Raw genomic sequence first — 25,512 nt, 5'->3', positions numbered from 1 at the left:
ATGTCACAAATCGCAACCACCGGTTCAATAATATATAATAAATCAGTGCCAATCCTTGCCTATGCTGATGATATCAATATTATTGGGAGAAGGGAAAACGCTGTACGGGAGGCGTATGTAGCACTAAAAGAATCAGCTAGAAAAAGAAGTTTAATAATAAACACAAACAAAACGAAGTATATAAAAATAAGCACGTAATCACAAATCCTACGTCCACTTGTTATACAAAACAACGGCATGGAAGCAGTGAACAAATTTGTATACCTGGTAGCGGTCCTTAAAATTGAAAATTATACCGCAGAGATTAACCGCTGAATTTGCACGGCCAACTTATGCTAATGCTATTTTGGGCTTAATCTCCTTCTTAAATACTCAATTTTATTGAGACATAAAAAAGTAAAACTCTATAAAACAATAATATGCCCAGTCCTAACATATGGTTCAGAAACCTGGACTCTAAAAAGAGTAATGAAAACATGTTAGAATGTTTCAAAAGATAAGTACTAAGGCGAACCTGTGGAGATGGTTAAACTAGGTAAAGCAGTGGGCAAAGATAACATCAAGCCAGAAATGATTAAGTACATATTATATGGAATACATTGGAAGATGGAACAGATTTTCTACAGGAATTAACGATCTGACTGTAAATATCACAAGACTGTAGCAGATTGATTATCTAATTGAACAAAAGAATATCATTCTTTTTCCTTTTGTTTTTTCGTTCTCCATAAGTTGCAACGTATTTTTTTTCTACGAATTATTATCTCACGTTCACTCATATTAGAACACACTTGATTTTTCCTTGAGCCATTCTCTTTTGTTATTTTTGCCGCTTTCCTTTTTGAAATTTTTTGTGTGACTTTTTTATTAGATGGTGTTGACTTTCTTTGAAGAGGTGATAACATTTCTTTGGGAAGATCCTCGTGTGGAAACCATATTTTCTTTTAATAATATATTATAAATGTGGTTAATGTGAACTTTAAAAAATAATTGTATGTAAATACATGCAAAAGTAAATGCAATAGCTGTGGATAATAAAAAATGTAATATACTTACTTTTGCATGTATATTATTCCCGTAAACACAATAAATTCTTAATAGTTAATTTTACCAGGTGTACTTTTTAAAAGAAAACGTTTGAAATTCTGATTAGTAGACTGCCTAGCTGGTTCAGATCTTGACAAATTTTATAATGACAAGCTTCTGAGCTATATTAAAATTTACTTTGTGTTACATATTACCAATATGAACAGGTCGTGTAAAAAACAATTTCCAAGAAAAAGAAATAGGAGTGAATGGTAACACAATATAAAGTATAAAAGATATGTATGGACGGCGAAATGTTCTCCCATTTATGATTTACGAACGACATTGTTCTGATAAGAGACAATTTAAAATAGATTGCAACTATGCTTACTAAGTTAGATGTCGCCTGTAATGAAGTTAGTTTGAACATAAATTTTGGAAAGACACAATTCATGACAAGTCTGATACCAAGCGAAAATCTAAAAGTCGACTGCAACGAAATAGGATTAGTTCATAGATATAAATCAATAAGATCAAGACTTACGTCATGAAATCCAAATTTTTAAGGACAACCAAACTGCTGAACTGCAAAGAAGATTTACTTTAGCATAGGCCGCATATGGAGCTCTATTAGACACTTTCAATCTTCTTCTTCTTCTTTTTCTTTTATGTAGTCATGTCTCTGTCTGTTTTTCAATGTGCCTCCAGTAAGTTGTCGTTCCATCATTTTCGTGGTATTCCTACTGATTGTCTTCCTATTGGGGAACCGTCTTTTGCCGTCTTTAGAACTCTATTTGTTGTCAATCGGCTTATATGATCATTCCATTCTACTCTTCTATTTCTTACCCAGTTCTTGATGTTCTCTACCTTGCATCTACGTCGTATATCTGTACTTCTAGCAGTGTCCTATATTGTCTTACCATCAATTTTTTAAGTGTTTTCATCTCTGCTGTTTCTAACATCCTTTTATCCTCTCTGTGTCAGGTAGTGTTTCTCCTGCGTATGTCATTATTGGCCTGATAACTGTTTTGTAAATTCTGCCTTTCATTTCTTTCCCGATATTTTCATTTCTCCATATTGTTTCATTCAGGCAATCTGTTGCTCTATTTGCTCTATTCACTTGATCTTCCACCTCAGTTTCGAGCTTTCCGTAGCTAGATAATGTGATGACTAGATATTTAAACTCCATCACTTGTTCTATTATCTGACCTTCCAGCTCTAATTTACAACTTGGTAAATTTGCTGAACCATGCATTTTGTCTTTTTTTGAGGAAATCAACGTGTTAAATTTTCTGGCGGTTATATTAAATTGATGCAGCATACTTTGAAAATCATCTTCTATTTGAGAGAGTAGTATTGCGTCGTCTGCATAGCAGATTATTTTAAGTTGTTTTTCTCCCATTTGGTATCCTTTTTTAGTTCTTACTTTTTTGATTATTTCATCCATAATAAGGTTAAACAATAGAAGGATCAGAGGATCTTCCTGTGTTATCCCATTGCTAGCTTTAATAGGGTCGGTTAGTTCTTCTTCTACTTTTACTTTTATTGTGTTGTTTTGGTAGATATTTTTGATCGTGTTGATTATTCCTAGAGGTATCTCTCTTGCGTACAATAAGTGGATAACGTCCTTTAATTTGACCCGGTCAAATGCCTTCTTAAGGTCCACGAAACATAGATGCTCCAGTTTGTTATATTCTAATGATTTCTCTTGCACTTACCTCATTATAAATATAGCGTCGATTCATGATCTTCGTGACCTAAAACCTTGCTGTTCTTCTGCTAGTGTAATAATTTCATTCAGTTTTTTGGTTATCACTTTGGTTGTTAATTTTAGTGTAGTACTTGATAAATTAATTCCTTTGTAATTTTCCGGATCCGATTTATCTCCCTTTTTAAAGAGAGGTATTAGAATGCTTGATTTCTATTCTTGAGGAATTCTGTTTTGTTCTATTATTTTTTCTCCGTACTTTATAAGTTCCGTTCGGTATTGTCCTCTCCCGGTGATTTTCTATTTTTTAATTTCCTTAATGCTTTTTTTAGCTCTTCCTCCACAATATTTATTTCTTCGTTTGTCGTCACCCCTGGTGTTGGTGGTTCATTATCGTCACCTTTAGCAAATAGGAATCGAAAGTAGCTTACCCATGCTTCCTTCTGAATGTGTTTCGTTTTTATTGGTTCGTTTATCTCTTTTCTTTGTCCTCTGATTATTCTCCATATTTCTTTTTGTGTTCCGTAGAAGTCATGTTCCATCTGTTTAGGGAAGCTCTGCCAGTGTTTGCTTTTTATTTGTCTAACTAAAGTATTCGTTTCATTGCTGATTCGTTTATAGTAGTTATATGCCTGTTGTGTTTGTTGTGTTCTGTATTGTAAAAGGCTTTCTTCTTTTCTTCACATTTTATCTTCACTTCCTCTTTAAACCATGGTGTTTTCTTTTTTGATATTTTAATGTTCGTTACTTTTCTCTCTCCAAGTGATTCTGGTGCTGCGTTAATTATGTTATTTTTGAGTTTTTCCCAGCTTTCCTCGAATTTATCGTTTTTTTAATTTTTTATTCCTAGCGATCTTCTCTAATATTATTTTTCGGTATAAGTATTAGTGGATTCCGTATTTAGTCTTTCGACTTTGATTTTTGTTTGTGTTGGAGAGCAACATGCTAAATGATTTGAAAAAGAAGACGTTCGACCAATGTATGCTTCCAGTCATGACTTGCGGCGCCGAAACACTTTCTTTAACCCAGGTTACAGCAACCAAACTTATAGTAGACCAAAGACGAATGGAACGCTCGCTACTCACAGACAGAGTTAGAAACGAAGAAATAAGAAGGACAGGTGTCACAGATGTCATAGAGCGTATAGCATGGCTGAAGCGAGACCGGGCGGGCCATGTGGCCAGAATGAATGACGGGCGGTGGACCCAAAAAACTACAGTGTGGAGAACACGGGCTGACAGAAGAAGCAAAGGTAGACCACATACACGATGGACGTGTAGACGACGTCAAAATAATCGCTGGGAATTGACTGCAGGAAGCTCAAGACCGACAGAACTGGAAAAAATTAGAGGAGGGCTATGTTCAACTTTGGACGCAGAAGGCTAGATGATGATGATGTACGGATTTATGGAAGCCAACTCTTGAAATGTGCAAAGAGAAGTAATATAGAAATAATTCAGAAATAGGTATAAGAAAGACCTAAATATGGAAACTGAGACAAAAATCACCAAAGAGATACAAGGAAGTCATGAAAAGTGACTTCATAGACTTTTGAATGTTGAGCAGCTCTGTTAAGGGAATACAGGGCTAACTATAAGACTGAAGAAAACAAAGCCGTTAGAATCAGTTAGTGTGAGTGTAAAATCAGATAATAGTACTTGTGCGTGTGATTCATGTTAAAAAAAAAGGGACAAAGAATATAACCTAGAGGTAAATGAAAAAAAGGAAAAATATAATATTTTGCGAAAATAAGAACAAAATACAAAGAGTAATCCTAAGAAAGATAACAAAACAAACGCTGAGAGACAAAATACGAAGTGGGAAATTACGATGAAATGCGTGATAGAAGAAATAAACCAGTGGATCAAAAACAGTGGAAAGTAGAATGGAATTAACATACAAGAAGATGTAGATATGCAAACAGCACTAAGAGACCGATCGCCAAATGGAAGAACACCATAGCCCGAAAAGAAGATGGACAGGTCAGACAGCATCAAAAAGGGTAAAACGGATGTTAAAACACCCCATATATTGGTAATTTTTCACCCATTTTTCTGTTTAGCCGTGTTGGGATATTTCGACTTTTACAGCTTGTTTTTTTTCAATTTTAAACCAGTTAATTTAAAAATACAAAACTGTGTGTTTATGTATACGCATAGAGATAACAAAATGCGTACGTCCAGCTAATTAATTGAAAGCTTTCTAGGGGTGCGGCTATTTTAACACGGGAAAATCATTACTATATTTATTATTTTTTTACTCAAATAATTTGCATTCTTTTAATTCAATAGCTAGCTTGTTTTGTTTAATAGTGCAAGTAATAGTTTTTCAGTTTTTATGGCGCATTAGAAGGAGCAAAAACATTTTTATTAATAGTGGGGTTTTCAACGTGTTCAAAGAAATGTGTGACGAATTGTTACATCACGGAGGTATGGTAAATTTTTTCATTAAATAATTATTTACTGAATTAATTATTGTAAACATAAACATGTATGAGTTATTTTTATTGTTTGATTTTATTAATTAAGTTATTTAATACCTTGAAACAGTCTTTGAGAATCTTATTTTTAATGTACTTTAAAAAACAAGGCGAATTAACTATCTTTGTTTGTTATGAGGTCAGCATTGTTTCTTCTAATAATTGTTTTAGCGAAAAAATGTTGTTAATCGTCCCAGCTCTGAAATTGTCCTATTTTTTAATGTATTATAAAGTATTACAATTTTTTTTATACTGACAACTGTTTTAGAATCTACTCCCTACCTAAAGTACCTCTGTATAACTGCCATATATCTAGACCTATGTTAAGCTCTTCTAAACATATTCTAGGTTATTTTAGGCTGTGCTAGATCTTTTAGCACCTTTTTAAAGTCGCTCACCTACCGCAAAGTCGCAATACCTACCCAATTACAAATAACATTATCCAGGTATACGCCCCTTTAAGGTGACAAACCAGACGCCACAAGTAAAGCATTCTATAATATATTATCCAACACCTTAAAAAAATTAAGAAACAATCGTAGATGACAAATAAGATTTTTGATATGATAGAGTAGTGAAACAAGCTCAAAAAACATGACACGACCTTATACAAAAAATAGATAGACAAAGAGATCAAAAAAGCAATCAGAAAACCAAGTCTAAGAAGTATCTGACCTCATGTTTGAGGAATTCATGGGGGCCTATAAAGGTATCGGTAAAATGAGACATGGTGTTACCACTGAAGAAAAGCAAGATCTACTCGCACTTCCAGATGACTACTCACTGGCCCTTACCATCTAGGCCAGTATTAAAGTAGCACCAGTGTTGGCATCCGCCTTTCGAAGGAACTTCAGCGCCAACTGACAGCTTCAGGAAAAGCTTTGAAACTCCAAGATACATCACGTTATCTTTTCTATCTAGTAATAAAGGACACCGCTTTCGACCAACCTACCTACCAAGATGTGTGGGAAGCATTACTTTAATTAAGAGAGCTATGCCAAAGCTAGAGTGTCGGCAGTTAGATTGGAGGGTTGTCAGAAATATGGTGGAGCAGATCTTTAAAGATACTAGTCTATTGCAATCCGCATAGTTACTGATGCGGAGAGAAAACGTTTCCTTGTGACTTGTATACAACTGAGAGTTGTAAAAGAGGATTCAGTTGCCGATACTAGCATCCAGTTCCAGTCGCGACAAGGTTCCAGGAGGAACCATCTCTTAAGGGGGTGGGGATAATGTTATGCTAGCCACCTGGTTAACCTCCTCTAACCTTCCAGCAGAAAATACGAGCGTCTGCAGGTATTCTGTCTACCTGGCCCCCTTCTTGAATGGAACTGACTAGAAGACAGGCAACTGTTAAAAGTAACGGCACTTGCGAAAGATCTGGTTAGATCTAGAAGCAGGGTCGGATTCGAGTATTCTAAAACAACGGAACAAAAAACGGGTGTGGCAGTTCAGTGGGACTGCCGGTAGAAGTTATACTTCTATACACGCGTTCGCCGTTACAAATTTTTATGGGAGTCAATGTGCACAATCATTACATATGTAATGCTATAGGTAAGAGAGAGCAGAAATAGAAACAGAATTAGGTATATAGGTATATGGTGCATCGTTTGCTGTATATAAACAACATTTGACTTGTAATAGGAGGATTTCATCAAAATATAATAATATTTTGATGAAAATGTATATTTTTATTTTCATATATGTATGAAAGGAGTTGAATGCACAAAAATTTTTTTACACATACTCTGTAGTAAAATTCATTGTTTATTTTGTTATTAACATAAAATACAATACACTGCAACATAATTCAATATTATAATACAATACAAATATTTAACAATGACAATATACATAACTTACTTAAGAATATGATTAATATGCGCATATAACTTCAAAAACTGAGCAATGAATCGCTGAATTTTTATTCCAAACTCCACTAAAAATTTGTAAAATCGTTATTTTTATATAGCTAAAAAAAGTATCATTTTTAATCCTACCCTATTATCGAATTTTTCGTTTCCAACAAAAATTTTTTCAAAACAAATTTTTTTGGAGCGGGTTGAAGTATTTTTTATATACACCTGTTTGTAAAAATTTGTTCAAAATACATTTTATCGTTTTAAGCACAGTAATTAATATTTTTAAATATTTTTTAACAAAAAAAAAAACAAAAAAATTGCCTCACCGTGACATGTTAGCACATTGCCGTGACCAGAATTCGAACCTGGGTTACCACGGCCACAACAACTCGGATTATGTTGTAAATTTTCATTTTATTTTAAAATTTAGCATTTTTGCGTATATTACATATATTTAATAAAATTAACGTGGGATTTTTAAATATTTACATGTCACAAACGTATTTAAAAATTGACAGTTCTCGGTCATACAGTGATTTATTGAGATAATTATTTTGAAATACAAAAGTCTAAAATAATTATGAACATTTAATAAATAATACGAAACATATCACATAAATAATAATATTAATAAATATTATATAATATATTATATTATATATATAATTATCTTACATATGTAATGATTTCACCGATTCACTCCCGTACAAATTTTCAACGTGGAACGCGCGTATAGAAGTATAACTTCAAAAATGTATAAATATAGACGATTTAAATTTTCGAGTTTAGTGTAAAATAAACTGTTGTATTGCGCAAGCTGTAAAAGAATTAATATTTTGTTTCTTTTTTGTGAATTAGAATAACAGTAGAAGACTGTATAGTGTAAATAAATAAATAAAAAAAAATTGAGTATTACAACATTTTAATAATAAATTAAAAGATTGTAAATAAAAGTTAATAAAAACATTACAATACTTTATCATTCATTAGGCATTTCTTATACCTAACTGCTTTAATTTGTGAGTTATTCGTAATTGTTTGTGCCAAACAAAAATTGCAAAAAAATTAGGTGAAATTTTATCAGGTTGGCCGTGAAAAAATACATAATCATCTAAACTGATATTTAATTTGTTAATATTTCATAAGATATCAAAACAGCTAAGTAATTAAAAGTGACATGACGTTTATTTAAAATTAAATGTAAAACAAAATATTTACTTAACAAAAATAACAAAAAAAATCGTTGACTATATATGGATGTTCAAAATGGCCTCCGTCGACGTCAATACAAAAGAGATCTTCAAAAAAAGCGATTAGCACTCATCATCATCCAGCCTCAAGAGACCACTGCTGAACATAGGCCTCTTCCTCATGTTTCCAACCCCATCTATCCTGCGCCGCTCTTATCCAGTTTTTATTGAGTCTTCTTAAATCGTCAGTAAATCTTGTAGGTGGTCGACCGACGCTTCCCTTGTCTTCTCTTGGCCTCCATTCCAATAACCTTTTTGTCCATCGCCCATCTGTCATTCTGGCTATGTGTCCTGCCTATCTCCATTTTAGTCTGGCTATCTTCTCGATGATGTCAGTCACTCCGGTTCTTCTTCTGATCGAACATCTTCTCCTAATCCAACGAAGACATCAGGAGAAGAACAGGATTAGCACTAGTCAATGTATTTCTGTTTACTATTACTAATGTAGATACAGTGTTCCGTTTACGTGATAGGGTCCTATGACATAATTTTCAGGAATTCCAGCCCAATATTTAATGATCATGTTGTTTGACTGTGGGTGAAAATTTTCTTGTAAATAAGATTAGTATCTAATAGTGGATATTATGTCTGTTTACAATACTATTCTTGTGGAAAGTATTTTTCGTAATTTAAAGTGTCCGGTCGGTTAAAACTATTCTAGTAAACTCTGAAAAGCTTCTGTTCTTGGTTGTCGTCTATTTCAGAATTGCTAATGATAAATTATTGTTGCTTTTGTTGTACCCTCCCGGCACAAAAGCTATATCAATACGTTCCTCCTTAAAGAAATCATGTTAGTAATAGTAACGAGGCAACTTAAAAATACTCTAATTTTTAGAGTTTTAACCAAGTTTAATGTCCAAGTCATCGCTCATCGCCAACTAGTACGAATATTATGTTTTTATTAATATTTTTTTCTCAATAATCCTAACTAGATAGATATAGGGAATGTTTATTAAATAATAAACCATCAGTGGATCGTGTGACTAATGTTGAGGGCAAGGTATTCAGAAAGAGAGGAGTAGGGAAAAGAAGAATATCTTGGCTTCAAAGTCTGAGAAATTTGTTCAATATGTCTATAACCGGACTATTCCGAATAGCTTCAAGCCAAGTTAGGACAGCCATGCTGATCGCCAACATCTGGAACTGATAGTCACTGAAAAACAATATGTCTTGGTAGGTGTTGCAAGTCTAAGCCGGTTCACTTTTATGCAGCCAAGTCTTCTGACCTCTGTGTGTTGAGTATTCGAAGTGTGAATGGTGAATTTATAAGATCACCAATAAACTCATTACTATGATTTCTTTTTTATACATATACATATATGCTTAATGTTATTGTACATTAAAAATTTTGAAGAAGAGCATTTATAGCGATTCGTGAGGAGGTTAGTTTCAAACATATAAAGGTGCCTATAAAATAATTTTTAATATTTTAGAATTATATGTCTGCAGAATTTTGGTATTTCATAATTTTACCCATTATAATTGTTCAAATCCGCAGATCCATGTAGATTTAAATTTTTTATGGATAGTTATTTATTAGTTGTTTCTGAAAAATATAACTGCCTAAATGCTTAATGTCAGTATATTTAATGTCGTCCTTATGGTCCTAACTATAAATTGATATAGGGAATTGTACCCTTATTATGAACAATATAAAATTTTACATTTTCTTCTTCAAAAGGGACATCGTTGTAAAACTTTTTTCAAAAACTTTTTTATAATTTTTGTTTTAATCACAATTTGATCTGCCTGAATCAATCGAAGATAAAAACAGATCGAAAGGACCAGTTTCTATGTCCACCCTCGTAAATATTGAAGCAGTTCATGACAATAATTTTATCAGAACCACGAATTGGACGCAAACAAATATCTTAGGCACTAAATATTTCATCTAAACGCGTCCATAGTACAGTTAACGTTGATTTGAACCTGAGGACAATTTTTAAAAAATGGATCCCCAAATGTCTAAATGTTAATCAGAAGTACGCAGGGGTACAAGCAGCGCGTTCGTGTTCACTTGAGTATATTTCTACGAGCCCGAAACAAATCAATAATCGATAAAAAGGGCACATGTTAGATCACAAAGGCCTAAGAAAAATTTCGTGTTCAAAAATCTTCTGGAACAATCTTGATTCAGTTATTTGGGTTTGCCAAGGAGTAATTAATATGCTGGTCAATAAGTTTTGCAGTTCGACAAGAAAAACCCAATTTTATGGTTTGCAATACACTTTATTATTCAGTATAGTCTCCCTGAAATTAAATACACTTTCAACATTCCACAGTTCCAACGAGATTCCAATGTATGAACTTCATCTTTGAAGTGAGAATTTGGAAGGGCTGCAAAATACGCTTTCACAGCTGTTATTACCTCATCATTTGATGAAAAACACTTTCCATGCATTCATTTTTTTAGGTATTGAAACAGATGAAAGTACTAGAGGCCAATTCTGGTAAATACGGTGGATACTCCAGCAATTCAAACTTAAATTCATGGATTATAGTCATTGTATAAATGCCCATATAACACGGTGCATTGTCTTTATGAAAAAGGATTTTTTCTTCTGCAAACTGGTTTTTTTTCCTCGATTGTTTTCCTTCTGTTTGTCTAAAATGTTACAATAATATTCAGAATTTATTGTTTTACCAGTTTACAAGTAATTCACAAAAAAAAATCCTTTCGCATACCAAAAAAAAGAACTCGTTTTGGAGCCGAAGAACCAGGTTCGCACTACTCTTTGGTCTAATTTTGTTTCAGGATCATGGAGATAGGCCCAAATACCATCCATAGTGATGAATCTACGTACAAAATCCTCTTTAACTTTTCGAAAACGCTCTAAATGTTGCTTCGAATGTGTTTTTGTTTCATTGTTAGCGAATGCGGCACCCATTGCGAACACAGCTTTCTGAAACCCAATACTTTAGTCAAAATATTGCTTACACTGCCCAATGACATGCCTAGGGTTTCTCTTTCAGTCACTCGACTTTTCCAATACGATACCCTCTATTTTTTCTACGATTCCTGGTGTTGTTGCTGTTTTGGACGTCCTTGACGTGGATTGTCTTCAAGGCTTGTACGACGACGTTTAAATTCAGCAGCCGATCTTAAATTTCTTCTCCCATCTTAAAGTTCATAAATTTCCTTTACTTTCAAACCTTCCAAAAATAAAAAAATACTGTGACACGTGGATACTAAATGGCTTGTAAGCAAACAGTGAATTGACAGATTAAAATGAAAGTTCATATACGTTCATATGAAGAGTGTATCAATATAACAAAAAAATCAAGCTAGTAGCAACGCCCTCTACCCCCTCTTACCAAACCCCAAAACTTATTGAACAGCCTAGTATAATTGATTTTCTGGATAATGGTAGAACAATAACCGGGAATTATTATTAGAGGTTACGGAACATTCTACGGGAGAAGAAATCGAGGAAAGTTGTTCAAAGAAATTTTTTGTAAGACACTGCCTTTTTAGACAGATCTCTTGTTGCCATGCAAATAATCAGTGATTTAAGGATTTTATTAATCGAACATTCCCCTTGTTCAACAGATATGGCTTCATCCAACGATAATCTCTTTTCTTAACACGTTTTCCAACAAAGATGTGATGAACTCTGTAGAGCCCTGATTTTTCAGAGCAAGATAAATTACATGTATCCATAATTATCCTCTTTACATCACTACAGAAAATTAAACAGATAAAAAAAATTGGAAAATTTTGTAAATGGGCGACCAGTAATAGGCTGGTATAAGCTAAACAATACTTCATCAATGAAACATAATGGCGTACCCCCGTATCGTAACTTTTACTGTCTTCATAATTTGCATATCGATTCACGGTTTTGTGACAGGACAGTAACCTTAAAAGCCCGGCAGACTCACATGGCCACATGTTTATCTTAACACTAAAGCCCCACATGCGCAGAAAACAACGCTGCACGTTCAAACATATTTATCAGTCACATGTCATATATATTTAAACATAATATATCCATCGCATTGCTCCGATATCCGCCGTCGCGATTTTTTCTCCCATTTTGTACCTTACTATACATTAGTCTCTCAATGATTTTGCAACCCGACTACCAAACAAACCTGTAGCCGCCAGAACTAAGTGGTCACGATCACGAGAATCAACAGTGCACTATAAAGAATTATTTGTACATTAAATCCCAAAAGACGCTGCTTTAGTTTTAAATCTGTTTAAACAAAAAATAATCTACGGTTGTTCTTGATAGTATATATAAGAATGTCACTGTCGTGAAATGATACAAGTGTAAGATATTGTGAAAATTCAGACGCTATAGTAAACTGTTGAATTTGTTTATTATTTACTTTTTGTTGTTTATAAAGTTCGCGTGTCCAAACGTTGTGGCAACAGTGGTATCATAGCGGTTTCTGGGTCATTGGTAAGTTCATTGTAGTATTTTTTTTAGTATTCTACAGGTTGGTAAACAAGTTATATTCCCGCCAATAATATACATAGCAAAGATATCGCCGTATAGTGCCAACGCTCCTTTAAAAGTGACCTAATAGATAAGCAATCAAATCGATTATAAATAAAGTAATTATTATCGGCTTCATAATATTTGTATACATATTTTAAATGTAGTTTCTATTTTTGTGCAAATATACAATCAATTAATGGTTCGATTGAATGAAAAATGCTCGAATCCCTCCCTACGAATTTACGTTAGAATCTGTTTCAATATTTCTCATTAGTTTTCTTTTCTCCGTTTGTATTGCATTATGTCTGTTACCTTCTTGTTTTTTGATCGTTTTTTTTTCTTCTACACTATTATCTCTTCACTATTTTTTAAAAAAGACCAGGCTAGAGAATGTAATCTATGATCAGAGGACCATAATAGATCTGAAAAGGTCGCAATGGAATAGGCCAAATGCCACCTCATTAAATCTATATATCTACGTATTCTTCACTACGTTCCTCAATTTTTTTATAATTGTAGTTTTTGTTTGTTTTTACAATTGTAGTTGAAAGAAATCGTGAATACAATTAAACAAAGAAAGCTTGAATATCTAGGCCACATATTGAGACACGATAAGTACCGTCTACTGCAATTGATTGTCCAGGGAAAAATAGACAGTAAGCGAGGGCCAGGCAGGAGAAGACACTCGTGGCTCCAAAATCTGAGGAAGTGGTTCGGGCTCACATCGGTCGAACTATTCAGAAGCGCCGCAAATAAGATCAGAATTGCCATGTTAATAGCCAACGTTCGCAACGGACAGGGCACTTGAAGAAGAAGAAGAAGTTTTTGTTTCGTGTTTCCTTATAATGTAAGGTTTTCAATGTACGGATAATTGGGGTATTTAAAAAATATATATATTATAGGTTTTGATCTCAGTTTTAATTTCTCTATTGGTAATAGGTCATGCTGGTTGCCCTGTTGTTTTTTATTCGTTTCTGTCCTTCTATTCGATGAGCTCTACTTGTTCTTCATTGTACTCCAAAATTTGTCTGTAGGTACTCATAAAAAACTCCTTTTTAGCATTATTTTCAGTCCCATTTGTAGTTTTTGTTTCTTATTTTCTCAGAATGTAGATTTCCTTTGAAGGGATAAATGGTATACTTTAAAAAACTTATATTGTTGATTTTAATTCACCCAATTTTTGAAAAAGTTTTTTTTCTGTACTGGTACTTCATTATTCCTGTTGCCGTGTTGTTTTTTGTTCGTTTTGTTTCTGTTACACGGTTATCTCCCACCACTTGCTCTTCATTAAATAACAAAATTTTTCTGCACTTATAAAAAAATCCTACTCAGCAGTATTTTCAGTCCCAATTGTAGTTTTTTTATTGTTTTCTTAGAATAAAGGTTTTCTATGAAAGGATAAATGGAATATTTTAAAAACCTCATATATTGTTAATTTTAATTCCTCAAATGTTTTTTTCTGTATTGGTACTTTATGATTGCTGTTACCTTGTTCTTTTTTGTTCGCTTCTTTTCCTCCCAAATACCTAACCCTTCACCTCCTGTTCTTCATTATCTTCCAAAATTTGGAAAAATCTGTTTTAGTAGTATTTTCACTCCCAATTTTGGTTTTTGTTTCTTGTTTTCTCAGGATGTAGGTACAGTATGAAGGGATAAATGGAAAATTTTACAATACTTATTACTTATTTTGATCCCTGAGTTTTATTTTCTGTATTGGACTTCATCGTGGTTGTTGTCTTGTAGTTTTTTGTTCCTTTTTTCCTCTTCTTATTTTCCTCCTTCTATCTAGTTACCACTTGCTCTTCATTATCTTCCAAAATTTATCTATCAACATCTGTCTCATGAAAAATCATTTTCAGCAGTTTTTTCAGTCCAATTGTAGTTTTTCTTTTTTGTTTGACCAAGATGTAGGGATGTAGGTAAAAAACTGTTTTATTTTTTATTTTGGTGTCTTTTTTTCTTTAGACAAAGTAAATTCGGAAATGCATGTTATAAATCAATATTGCACAAACCGAAAAATGTCAACCTTGTTTTTGATTACAAAAATATAACTTGTACAGACTACATTAAGCACTGTACTTAATGTAGGTATTGCTGAAATTGTGGGGTTCTCTCAACTATATACATACATACAGTATATATACAAGTTTACGTTACATTAAATTATTTAAACCTATTAATTCACTTTGCTTGTACTCTTCGTTCATCATGGGCCAAATAATCGATTAGCTAACTCATTAGGATGCACAAAAATTCTCTCGCGATGTATTTACACTATATTCAATTATTACTTCTCTATTTGATGAGATTGTTGTATCTCGTTTTGACCATCGTGTTGATTATGTAGTTATCGTCTTACCGCAGATCCTTGTTACTTACGCCTTACAGTCCAGTGCAATAAGATATTCTCGTAACTTTGACCCGGTCAGGTACTTGACAATTTTTTTGAGTTTTACGGACCTCGATATCCCAAATCTCCTATATTTCCTGTAGTGGATTTGGTGAACTTTTTAAATTATCAAGAATTTAAGACCAAAAATGCACCATTTTAAAAATTTTCGGCTACATGTAAAAAGTAAAGCTCTTTCAACGAATTTCAAGGTAATTTTATTTGATAAAACACGTTTAAAGCTTTCCAATGGCGACGTTTGAATGTTGATTTCCAAATTTGTTGCTTGGTAAATTGTAACAAAACATAAGAATTTTTAATTTTTAATAAATGTTAATAACTATTGCAAAAATGAACCTACAACCTTGACATTGCGTAGAATTTCATAGTGATTCATCAATAAGTTGTTATTCAATTTGTTTTTCTCAAACAATTTATTTTTGCATAATAGCATAAGTCAGAAGAGAATGAACTTAAAATGAGTCTACGTGTAGCACAAGCAAGAGAAAGAAAGTTATTCTTTCTCTTAAAACTGAATTGCAAAAACACTGCAATTTTTTGCTCTTAAATATTTAGAATAACTGTTTAGCCATTTTCAGGGAAAATTATTTTTTCATATTCGAAAAGCTGGCGAAATTTAACAAATTAAAAAAAAAAGTTGTCCTACGACAATTAGGGACGAAGTTGGTCACTTGCTTTTAAAATCATAACTTATTTGTTTATAACAATAGCCGAAACTTAATGAGAGGTATTTGAAAAATCAAGGAGAAAGGTTTTAATGTACAAAGTTTTAAAAAAATTGTCTTTGAACAGAGTCATCTACAAAGCTTCAAAACGTGGAGCTCCAATACTTTCAGTCTGGACTAGTGGAGAGTGTACTTTAAAAGTTGCAATACAAACTATATCTCCGGTTCTTGTTGATGGATTTTGTCGTTTCTTGTTTAATTTGTATATACTATCTTCGTACATCTTCGAATATGCCTTTGGTTAGCAAATTAAATCTTAAATTAATCATGTATAAATGGTGTAAACAATTTTCGCCAAAAAAAAAAATTTTAACGATATTGTTAGAATGATTTTTCCTGAAAAAGAGGAATATATTACTTACACTTCAATTTACAATAAATTGTTGTAAATAATTGATAAAATTAAATTTGTTCATAATATTGCATGCGATATTATTTATTTACAACTATAAATACGATACTTATCAATACGATATCATATAGCTACAACTATAAAATAAAAATCAAATTAGTGTTTGCCAATTTAAATAAATAAGTTATTGTTAATTAAACGGTAACTAATCTATTCTTATGTTTTGTCAACAAAAATCGTACTACAAATAACGTAAAAATGTTTTTCCACGAAGTAGACAATTATGAGCTTAATTTAACATTAAATTTATTAACAAACGGCACATTTGTAATCTACCCAAAGAGTACATATAAACTATAAAAAGAAACATCAAAATCCATCAATAACAACCGGAGATATTTTACAGCTCGAGTTTAACTTTTATATTTCATTTTTCGATATCGCCGATATGAAAAAAAGAACTAACTTCGTCCAAAATAATCGTAGGACAACTTTTTTAAACTTGCCAGATTTTTGAATATGAAAAATAATTTTTTCACGGATAATAGCAAAAAAGTTATTCAAATTGTTTATAAGTAAATAATTGTAATGTTTTTGCAATGTTGGAAATGGTTTTTTCTAACGGTATATTCAATTATTATTATTATCCAGATTTAGCCATATGGCTCACACTCCCACTAAGGGGAAAATTCACTCATCCCAGATACCTACGGTATCAAAATTATTGAGCTCTGGTGGGACTCTTTCCGTGTTATCGAGTCCTAGGTGACTTGATTTGCTGGAGTATCTCCCAAAAATTTTCACATCTGGACGTCGCGAGGAGTACAGCTTTCTGCATGGCCTTATAAATATGTTCATTTAGACCCAGCTGTTGAATGTTCGCTAGGAGGTTTTTGGGAATAACACCAGTAGTAGATAGAATAATAGGTACTGTCTGGGTATTTTCCATTCTCCATTGTCTCCTGATTTGTATTTCTAGATCTCTATACTTGGCGATCTTTTCGTTGTATTTAACACGCAAATTATTGGTGTTAGGTATCGCCACATCAATAAGTGTTGTTTGCCTGGTAAGTTTATTAACTAGTATTAGATCCGGTCTATTATGTGCCACTGGTTGGTCTGTGAGCACAGTGCGGTCCCAGTATAGCTTGTAGTTATCATTTTCAAGCATTCTGTCAGGTACATATTGATAATAAGAAAGATGGTCGGTTTGGAGAAGTCCCAGTTTGTCAGCTAGTTCTTGGTGGGTAATCTTTCCTACTATGTAGTGGCGTTCTTTATAATCAGTTCCGACAAACGCCTGGCAGCCCCCGGTAAGATGTTGGATGGTTTCTTGGGCTTGGCATCCATATCGGCATTTGTCATTTTGGACTTGAGGATCTTTAACAATATATTTCGGGTAATTTTTAGTTGGAATAACCTGATCCTGAATGGGAAGTAGAAAACCCTCAGTCTCGGGAAACATCTTTCCTGATGTCAACCAATAGTTCGACGCTGTATTGTCGACATATTCTTGGCTGATCTCATTGGGATGTGGCCATGCAGAGGTTTACTCATCCAGGTGCGCATTTTTTCTTGATTAGTCAGATGGTTTATGCGCATTTCTTGTTCCCTCAGTTTTAGCGGCATTGTATCATCTACTGCGCAAATTGCTCGATGTAACATAAATGTCTCAGCCTGCACCTGAAAATAAGTTCTTAAATTAGCAACCTGTTTATCCAATTGCTCACCTATGTCCATAAGTCCTCTTCCCGCTTGATATCGCGGTAATGTTGTTCTTTCTCTTCGGCACTGCGTGGATGGTGTTTTTGCGTCTTTGTGAGAAGTGTTCTTACTTTCCGCTGAAGACTTTCTATATCCGGTTTTGACCACTTTATAATACCAAATGAGTAGCTCAGCGCAGAACAGCCGTATGTATTTAATGCCTTAAACAAATTTTGACTATTAAGATATCATCGATTTAGTTGTCTTACTCTTCGTACGAACTCGGAAGTTAGTTCGGTTTTCATTAGCTTATGGTAAATTTTTCGCGCTTGCTGTACTCCGAGATATTTGTACATATCATTTTCACCCATTGCCTCGATGTTTTGGCCATCTTGCATATCGAAACCTCCAGGCTGAACCTTTCCTCTGACTATATTTAGTATACGGCACTTGTCTAGTCCAAAATGCATACTAATATCATTTGAGAAAGTTTCTACAGTTTTTAGCATCTGATCTAGGTGGTTTCGAGTGGAAGCCATTAATTTCAAATCATCCATATACAACAGATGATTAAGCTTCGCCACAACAGTGTTGTTATTTTTGATGCTAAATCCTGCGTCAGTGGAGTTCAGCAGCTGAGATAGTGGGTTCATCGCTAGGCAGAACCAAAGTGGACTTAACGAGTCTCCCTGGAAAAGGCCCCGGTTAATAGGGATATCTTCAGTTTCGATATTGGTTTCACCAGGTATTTGAAGGTGTATTTTAGTCTTCACTCTGCCATTATATACTTCAAAAAGGTCACGAGATTATCATCGACTTTATATATTTTCAATATATCTATAAGCCATTCATGCGGTACTGAATCAAAAGCCTTCTTGTAGACAATGAAGGCAGTAAAAAGGTTTCTTTTTTTGGTGTATGCCTGGTTAGAAATGACTGAGTCGATGATAAGTTGTTCTTATTATTATGATTATTAAACATTGCAATTATTTATAAACATTGGATTCAATGGAACTATTCAAGTATAGTGCTAAAAGAAACAGATGGTAAAAAGAGAAAAATCAAAGAAGCGGATCTAATTATGCTAAATGAGACCAATTTTGTTGCAAATTCGTCGGTAGAATGCGGTAGGATCTGGTTAACATTATTAAAAGAGGAAGTTAATAAAAGGAAAATACCACTATTAGTAAATCATTAACATATCGAGGAGTCATTCATGTTTTTAAAAAACATACATATAAAATCATAATTTGGTGTTTATTGAGAGTAGACTAAAAATGTAAGACCAAGACCAAATACTTACCATGTCGGGATAGTATTATGAGGTTTTTTCCTGGTATTTTCCTCATGATTTACTATGGAATCACTAACAAGAGAATTTTACTGTCATCGTGGCATGTGGTTGTCTTTTAAAAGACGAATCACATGCTATGATTTTTTCTTACGGATATTCTGAAGTTAAAGTTGATTTCATGTAATCGAATGAACTATTTTACAATAAAGTCGTCCCAGGAACGCAACTCATCAATATTGGCAATATCAATTTAAAGTCGTCTACTTTATAATAATAAATTATAAATATAATATATTAAAATTAAATTATCAGAAGAATTTTTCACCAAGTAACAAAAAACAAAATTCGTTTAATTTATTAATGTTTGTATTTTGATAACGATTTCCGAAGTGGAAATTGAAACGTCGATAAACTTATTTTAAACTTCAATTGTGGCTTATTCCTATTAAAATAGTAATTATTTTAAGATGCCACAAAATAGCTTCAGAATGAATAACTTTTAATCTAATAGATAAATCACTCTGAAATTTTAAATACATTTGCAATACTATAAGACCTAACTTTTCACGCAATATCAAGCTTGTAGGTTTATTTTTACAATAGTTATTAATAATTATTGAAAATTAGGAATTCTCAGGTTCTTTACAGTTTTCTAAACAACAAATTACTAAAAAAACATTCATAAATCGTCATTTTAAAGTTTTAAACGTGTTTTATCAAATAATTACCTCAAAATCATTCAAAATGCTTTACTTTTTACTGGTAGACGAAAGGTCGTAAAATGATGCTTTTTGGACTTAAATTGTTAATAATTCAAAAAGTCCACCAAACTCACGGCAGGAAACATAGAGGTGTTGGTTATAGAAGTCAATAATACTCGAGAAAACTTGTCAGATACCTGGCCGGGTTAAAGTCCCCAAAAGGGTACTTTTTTACCGTGTTTCTCTGGACTAGTAGAGGTGAATACCATATCTCCAAAAACGTTTAAATAGCTTTCTAGAGCAGTACTAAGTAGTAATAAACAATTTTATGAGTTTTTGATGGATTTTTTATTGAAAAATTTTTATAATAAGTTAGTTTCGGTACATGTGTTTGTTTTGATTTTTATTTTATACCTTTTTCGGTCCGAAAAGTCGTGGACACACAACTTATGATCAGGGCTTGGTAAGAAATGGAACGCACAAATATAAAGACTGCGTTAATTAAAGCTAAAGAAATGTACACAAAGAGACTAATAAATATTAAAATGTGAAATATAAACTAACCTAACCACAGATCAGAGTCACTAATAAGCTAGAAGAAAAAATGTCATGAAATGAATAACCATTGTTACACTATACTAAACCATATTTCACGGAAATTAACCACAATTTTAATTGAAATTAGTTTGTAAATATATAAGATTTGTAAATTAAATGTAGTTGGATAGAGAACACCAAAAATATAAAAGAATGCAGAAATTGTGTAGCAAAATAAAACCACAATGATCTACAATACTAAACATTACCGAACAGGCGAATTTTAATCCAGTTAAACAAGAATTACCATGAAAATGCGTTTTATTGACTAATAAAATGTAGAATAAATGAACAACCGAAGACGAAATTTAGTCCTTGTTACTTGACGAACGTAGTATCAGTACTTTTTATCTAACAATGCTCGTTTTACACCTCGTCAAGCATCGCTAACTAATTTTTGCCGCCATTGTTTCACCACTCTTTTTCTTTGTGGTACTAAACTAGTTCCAATTTGGTATTTTCACGCTGATAATGATCCCTCGTATTCTTCTTATCGTCTTTCAAATACTTTTAAAAATTGGGCTTCTGTAACTCCATTAAACGCGATCTGCATAGCGATTTTAATCAGACGATTACACATACCATCATGTTCATGTAGCATATATAATTTGTGGTCGACATAACGTATAGAATTGCAATGTCTTTGATGACTCTGTAATCATATTTTCACACATAGAACTATATTTTAAAAACAAAGGCCGATAAACGTATAGTAAAAGACAATGTAATGCTAAGCAATTGTCTAATTATTTTGTGAATATTATTAAGCAGTAATGTAACAAGCAGTACACTGGGCATGTGAAAATTGTGAGAGATATGAACGATAGAAGAAGTACGGGGGTATGAGAGATATATAAATTTTATGGGAGACAAAGATTGCATTCGGATTCGAATCGAATCTCGAACGTTATGAACCTTGGTTAGACGATGTGCCTCTTCAAGGAAGGGTCTCCTCTTTTTTGGCAGGAGTTTTTGAGGGATAGAGCAACGTGATCAAAAATGGGAATAGCAGTATGCTACTAGGGTAGCGGGGAAAAGCTAAGATGGCTTTTTTTAAAGGAGAGTTGAAAGCCCAAGAACGTCTGTAGAACAGAGCTCCTCCACTGTCACCAAATATACGATGGGAACGACTCTTAGATTAGTGTTTTTGGCATGCAGCTTATTCTAAGCTGCGATATTTTATGAGAGTTGATTTTAGGACGTCATAATACTCGTCAGGAGTTCATTGCCAGTCAAGTGTAGAAGTTTGGCTGGAAGGAATGGAACTTTTTTAATGGGATTTCTGGTGAGTATGTGCCCTAGGCGATGGCAAGGAGTTGTGAGGGTCAGTTTTGCTCTGTTGTTCAGGATATTTATGGTACGTAGTACGTATCTCTTGCTGGGAGAATGGATTCTGCTCACAATAGTGTGCATGTTGGCAAGTGGATGTATTAGTGCCGACGGATAGTCAGCACGTTTTGTCATGCATTTCCGCGGGATTTTTCTTTCAGTGGCCAAGATGTTTTTGGTCTTTCGTTTGTTAATTAAAGCAAAGGTACACGCCTTGTATGCGATGATTGACCTGATAAATGTTTTGTAAGTATGTAGGAGAGTTTTGGAACTAGCCACCTCTTTTACAAGACAACGCACTCAGGAGATTAGCTCTTTTATTACTCTGTCTATCTTCTTCTTCTTCAAGTGCCCTGTCCGTTGCGAACGTTGGCTATTAACATGGCAATTCTGATCTTATTTGCGGCGCTTCTGAATAGTTCGACCGATGTGAGCCCGAACCACTTCCTCAGATTTTGGAGCCACGAGTGTCTTCTCCTGCCTGGCCCTCTCTTACTGTCTATTTTTCCCTGGACAATCAATTGCAGTAGACGGTACTTATCGTGTCTCAATATGTGGCCTAGATATTCAAGCTTTCTTTGTTTAATTGTATTCACGATTTCTTTCTCCTTTCCGATTCTTTGGATTACCTCTGTGTTGGTGACATGTTCGGTCCAGGATATACGAAGAATGCGTCGGTACACCCACATTTCGAATGCTTCTAGTTTTCTCGTGAGCGTCTCCGTCAGCGTCCAGGCCTCCACACCATACAGTAAGATCGGAACTCTGTCTATGAAAATTAGTATCCCATTTGAGAGTCCTACTAAAATGAACTCCCAAATAGGACACCGAGGGTCTATATTCGAACCTTTCTGCTAACAGAGTTATATAGTTTCTCCCGTTTGCTTTGCAGTAAGGAGATCTGAATAGAATTATTTGAGTTTTATTTGGGTTTAGAGTGACTCTCCACCTATTACACCATTTTACAATTTTGTTAAATTGATTTTATGCTCTATCGAATACAGACGAGTGCCTTAGCGTCCTTTGAGGGTTCCTGCGGAAAGTAGTGCCATATCGTCGACATGTAGCAAGATAGATTCTGACCTGTTCATGGTGTACGGGATATCACTATCATATATTGTGTATAATGTAGAAGCTAAAATTGAGCCCTGTGGGACTCCAGCTAGTGGAGTGAACGGTGTTGAGAATTTGTTGGCTAATTTGATAGGATTCAGCGCAAATTCCTTATATGTTCTAATAAGTGCTGGATGAGATAAGACCGTACAAATTTGAAGGTAATATCCAAATAATGTCAGGATTTTTAAAGACATGCCTCCAGATGAGAGAATATCTAAAATTTTTGACATATATCACAAAAAGTTTTTCGCTATCAACATTGTACTGGCATAATCAAGCTAATAGTACAGTTATTTTGAACCATTTTGTTTGTACCGTTATTGATTCTTCTTATCCTTCTATCGTCCATTTTTGGACATAATCCCAACTGCTTCCATCGATCTCTATCGTGAGCAACATACTTTCAATTTGTTCCGACTATTCTTTTTATGTCATCTATTCATCTCATCCGTGGTGTTCCTCTTGGTCGTCTAACTTCGTACGGTCTCCAATGCAGTTTTGTGGAGTTCCAACGTTGGTCTTTTTATGCAGAAGTGTGGCCTGCAAAGCTCCATTTGAGTTTGTCAATTTTTTTTGTGATAACATCGACTTTGTTATTGATATTATCCAGTCGCTGCTCTTTTTATCTGACAGTCATATAACTAATTCATACACTTTCCATTGTCCTTTCTGTTGTCGTAAGTTTGTTTAAATTTGCCTTAGTTAGGTTAGGTTTGACGTCCATACGTCATTAAAGGAATGATGCACTGGTTGATCACTTTGCTTCTCAAGTATTGAGGTATTTGCGATTCTTAAGTATCCAACTTAGTTTTTCAAATACTGCCTACTACTGTTATTGGTTATCTTTGACAATTTTCAGAATTTGGCCTAGGTAGATATATTCTTGGCCTTTTTCTATCTCATCGCTTTTTATGATTATACGTCTGGGATCGTCTGTGTTTGTAATTGTTTTTGTTTTTGTTATATTCATTTTTAGCCTGACGTATCGGGAGCTGTCTGCGAGTTCTTCCGCTATAGTTTGTGATTCCTAGATTGCTATAATCACGATGTTGTCAGCGAATTTAAGGTGGTTTAACTTGTTGCCATACGTTAACCAATTTGTAGTTTTGAAAACGTCTTCTAGGGCTAGATTAAACAGCTTTGTCGATATTACATCGCCTTGTCGAACTCCTCTCTAAATGGGGATGGGATTTGTATTTTCGTCTATTTACACTATCATAGTTGCGTTTTCATATATATTATGTATTAGTTGCCTATATCTCGAATCTATTCTGCAATTATTAATAACTTGTTCTGTGGCCCACATCTCGATACTGTCAAACGCTTTTTCATAGTCTACGAAGGCAAGTAATATGGGTCTTCACTTGCCTTCTCCATCAATGTTCTCATTGTCAGCAGATGGTGTAATGTGATGATGGTGTGATCTTTTGCGAAAGCCAGCCTGTTCTACCGATTCGTAATTACCCATTTTGTAAGTCAACCGGTTGTTAATAATTCTCATAAACAGTTTGTACATGTGACTGAGCAACGATATAGCTTTATAATTCTTTAGGTCACATTTGTCTATTGTTTTGTGTAGGAGTATTACTAGACTCTCGTTCCAGTCTTTAGAGATTTTGCTATTATGGAGCCATCTATCAAATATCTCTATTAATATTGGGATTGTTATTGCCTTGTTGTTTTTAAAAGTTGTTGTCGTTTAGTTTTTTTAAAGCCCTTTTTATTTCAAATCCCTCTATGTTTGGTAGTATCTCTAATCCCATGTTTTTCTTTTGACGTTCTTATTTGTTGGTTCATTAAGGCTCGCTTTGTGAACTTTACAAGGTTTTGTAGAAGTCTTCCACTATCTTTTTTCATATTTCATATTTTCACATTTCAGTTCTTTTCTAATAGTTTTGGTAAAATAACCTTAATCGGGGACCTAACGATGGGATATAAGTAAGCTATGCAGCTTATAATTGGCTGTAGAAAAAGTTTAATATGTTATCGAAGATAAGTCATTGAACTTTGTCTTAGACGGTTAGGATTTGTAATCATTTATCATAATACGCGGTAAAACATTAATAACTGATAAAGATTTTTAAGTTTGGTGAACTTTAGATTTTTCGTGTAAATTGCCACTGTACCAAAATTACCGTCACGTGTACGGAATGAGAGGCCTCTTTTTGAAAGCCTGTGAACACTTTTGGAGAATCTATGTTACGGTAAATAAGGACAGTAGCTTAACCATAAACAACTTTTGTTTTGACCTACCCAGTTCTCTGTAAAAATATAAAGGATTAAAGGCAATATTTTTATAAATGTACTATTTCAGAAATTTATAGGTCCTTTAGTGGCAACCCGTTTGCACAACCAATTTGTTGTGTAACATAAGCAATTTGACCGCAAATGAGGGCTAATATTCTAAACTAAAATTCAGTGAAAACTCCATTTGAGCCAAATTTTCTCTTTTGCCGAGTTTTTATTTTCAGGTTCCCAATTTTAGATATCAATCTAATATTACATCTATAT

At 33.7% G+C, this 25,512-nt stretch overlaps 2 protein-coding genes across 5 annotated transcripts in view; one reads left to right on the top strand and one right to left on the bottom strand.

Annotated features, from left to right (window-relative positions):
* The window catches only part of Zip48C (Zinc/iron regulated transporter-related protein 48C), a 252,599-nt gene that overhangs the window by 108,662 nt on the left and 118,425 nt on the right, over positions 1-25,512 (bottom strand). The gene's annotated exons all lie outside the window — the stretch shown is intronic.
* The window catches only part of LOC140445268 (excitatory amino acid transporter 3-like), a 108,897-nt gene that overhangs the window by 43,037 nt on the left and 40,348 nt on the right, over positions 1-25,512 (top strand). Inside the window, exon 1 of one of the 3 annotated variants that reach the window (XM_072537189.1) lies at positions 12,318-12,734. The exons of the other annotated variants lie outside the window; for them this stretch is intronic. The gene's annotated coding sequence lies outside the window, so the exon portion shown is untranslated. Of the gene's footprint in view, positions 1-12,317; positions 12,735-25,512 lie in introns of those variants that run through there. 3 annotated transcript variants of the gene reach the window in all.

This window comes from Diabrotica undecimpunctata, chromosome 7 (genome assembly GCF_040954645.1).
Source record: "Diabrotica undecimpunctata isolate CICGRU chromosome 7, icDiaUnde3, whole genome shotgun sequence".
NCBI classification, from domain to species: Eukaryota; Metazoa; Arthropoda; class Insecta; order Coleoptera; family Chrysomelidae; genus Diabrotica; species Diabrotica undecimpunctata.
The sequence above is the reverse complement of the archived record's forward strand: the minus strand, read 5'-3'. Positions and strand labels throughout refer to the sequence as shown.